Source organism: Arachis duranensis, chromosome 9 (assembly GCF_000817695.3).
Source record: "Arachis duranensis cultivar V14167 chromosome 9, aradu.V14167.gnm2.J7QH, whole genome shotgun sequence".
Classification (NCBI taxonomy): Eukaryota; Viridiplantae; Streptophyta; class Magnoliopsida; order Fabales; family Fabaceae; genus Arachis; species Arachis duranensis.
In genome coordinates, this window is record NC_029780.3 from 68,128,835 (window position 1) to 68,131,983 (window position 3,149).

The 3,149-nt window shown below is 35.1% G+C and overlaps 1 long non-coding RNA gene across 1 annotated transcript; it reads left to right on the forward strand.

Moving 5' to 3' along the window:
• Positions 1 to 488: 488 nt before the first annotated feature.
• On the forward strand, positions 489 to 2,794 carry LOC107465853 (uncharacterized). The gene is made up of 3 exons (XR_001587523.3): positions 489 to 785; positions 1,526 to 1,691; positions 2,194 to 2,794. It is a non-coding gene; the product is annotated as an uncharacterized LOC107465853 (long non-coding RNA).
• Positions 2,795 to 3,149: the final 355 nt, after the last annotated feature.

The window sequence follows — 3,149 nt, forward strand, 5'->3', positions numbered from 1 at the left end:
TAAAAAACAAATATTTTCTATATTTGAATTATAAATTAAAAGCAAACTCAAATATTCAATTATATAGAATCTTAATTGGTAGAAATAGAAACAAATCTAAATCTTTAAAATTTCTAAATCCACATAAAAAGTATTGCTACAGGTTAAAATATAAATTCTTTTTCTCGGCTTAAATATAAATCCTCTTCTGTTTTAAAAAATATTTTCATAAACAAAAAGCAAATCTCAATATATCAGTTTTTGGATATGAGAGATTTATATCATTATACTCAAACCACTCAAAAAAAATAAAACACCACAAAAAAAATATATACTAAAGAAGAGTTATTGAAGAGTAAAATCAGAGAACCAATAATTAGGGGTGTTTAAAACTGATTTAAACCGATCTAAATCGATTAACTGAACTAACAAAATCGAAAACAGAATAAATCGAAAATCAAAAAAATATATTTTGCTGTTTTTATTGTGGTTCGGTTCGGTTTTCGGTAGTCTCGAGTAGGAAGCCCTTCCTCCCATCACTTGGCAGCGCCGCCGAAGACTTCTTCCCAGCGAGCACTGACCCAGCAGCTTTCTTCCCAGCAGCGCCGAAGCCGAAGCCTTCTTCCCAGCGAGCACCGACCCAGCAGCGTTCTTCCCAGCAGCGCCGAAGCCTTCTTCCCACCGAGCCACCTAGCACAGAACCACCCAGCAATGTTTTCGGCCACCCACAACACAGCACAGCACCGACTACCAAGCCACCCAACCACCGATTCAAGTGAGACATGGAGCCCGAGCCTCTGAGTCAGGTATGTAATTAAGTAATTTGACTAATTTCTGTTCAATAATCATTGTTCAGTGATTCATTGTTGCTGCCTGTTGTTAACTTGTTATTGTTTTATTTGTTTCTCATTGTTTAGGGAAATTTATTGTTTTATTTGTTTTATTGTTTTACTTGTTATTGATTCATTGATTATTTGATTTTCATTGTTGCTAGTTGTTGTTTTCTTGCTAGTTCAGTGTTCATTGTTTTATTTGTTATTGTTGTTCATTGTTTAGTTAAATTGCTTCTGATTGCTAGTTCACTGATCATTGTTTAATTTATTTGTTGTTCTGCTTTTAATCTATTTGTTGTTGTTTTTGCTCTTGAATTATTAGACCAAAGAAATTGGATTGATAGATAAAAATGATAGTAAAAAATGATAGTTTGTACTGTTTGTTATAACCCTTGTAGCTTTGGTTATGATGTATTAGGAAAAAATCTGCATGCACGCTTTCCCTTCCCCTGTATTGGAAGATATCACTGGATCACAACATGCACAAACGACCATAAATTTTTTTATCTGAGAAAAATATAAGGTGTTGTTTTCTAGGGAATTGATGGGGTTATAGACATGTACAATAGTAGTACAATGATTTGGTGCTTGAAATTTTCTAGGCTTTGCAATTGCAAGCATTATTAGTATTTAGTAATTTGGTATAAGGTATATGGCTGATGTTTGGTAGTCAAGGCTGCAAGGCTAACATTTACTGCCATGTGAAACTTTAGAGTTGAGCTAGGCATCACATGCGCTTATGTTAGAGTATGGATATCTGGAGTTGATTGAGTGCTTCTCAGTGTCGTTTTTCATCACAGCAGTGTTTCTGGGTTCTCCCACTCAGCGCCACGATCATCAGTTCAACCCACTCCCAGCACCTCCGAGTCTCCCAGTCAGGTAATTTGAATTTTGAACCATTTGCTGTTTACTGGTGCATTATTGATTTGTTGCTACATGCTGTTTACTGGTGGGTGCATTGTTGATTTGATGAATTATTTTATTGTTTTTGTTGCTGGCTTGCTGCCTTGCTGGTTGCTGTTTATTGTTGGTAATTTGCTGGTTGCTGTTTATTGCTGGTTGTTGAATTATTTTATTGTTGTTCTGTTTATTGTTGGTAATTTGGTATTATTGGTTATTGAATTATTGTTCAGTGTATTGAGATCAGTGTATTGTTCAGTTTATTGTTGATAATTTGGTATTGCTGGATTACTGCTTATAGATTTATTTTTCAGTTTATTGCTTGATGCTGGTTATTGATTTATTGTATTGCTGGATTGCTGCTGGTTTATGGTCTTTTCTGATTGCTGGTTTACTCATCATTGTTTAATTTATTTGTTGTTCTGTTTAAGGAAATTTATTTGCTGGTTCACTGATCATTGTCACCTCTTAATTTGAGCAGATTTGAAGGTTTTTTTTATGACAGTTCCATTGATGGAGTTATCAAGGAGAGCTTTACGGAATAGTTTGTCTTGTTTGTTACACTTGTAGCTTTGGTTATGATGAACTAGGAAAGAATATGCATGAATATGAATATTTTGATAAGAATGGAATAGTTTGTCATGTTTATTATATAACACTTGTAGCTTTGGTTATGATGTACTAGGAAAGAATATGCATGAATATGAATATCTTGATAAGAATGGGATGGACTGTCAATTCTTTGAATCCGTGACTGATTCCTTATTTTAAACCCAGTGACTTTGAGATCATGCGAAAAAAACTCTAAAGGTGGCTTCAAGACTTTCCTTTTGTTGAAAATTATAGTTGCATTAGTAAAATGATCACAATTCACAAACAGGTAGAAAAGGATGAAGAGGCAACATTTTTAAAAACCGAACAAACCAAATCGAACCAAACCGATTTTAATTGGTTTGGTTTGGTTCAGATGGCCTCAATAAAAAAATCGAACCAAACCGAACCGCAGTTTAATTAAACGATTGGATCGGATGACTTTTCTCTCAAAAATCGAACCAAACTGCACCGCGAACACTCCTACCAATAACAACAACAACAACAAAGCCTTATCCTATTAGGTGGGGTCGGCTACAAGAATCAAACATTGTCATTGTGTTTTGTCATGTATCATGTCTATAGAAAGACCGTTTATATGTAGATCTCGTTTGACCACCTCATGGATGGTATTCTTAGGTCTTTTTCTGCCTTTCACCCCTTGTCCATCTTCCATCTCATCCACCCTCCTGGCTGGGTGTTCTGTCGGTATTCTTCTCACATGTTCAAATCACCTGAGATGCGATTTAACCATCTTTTTCACAATAGGTGCTATTCCAACTCTCTCCTTGATATCTTCGTTTCTTATTTTATCCAATCACGTATGACCACTCATCCATCTCAATA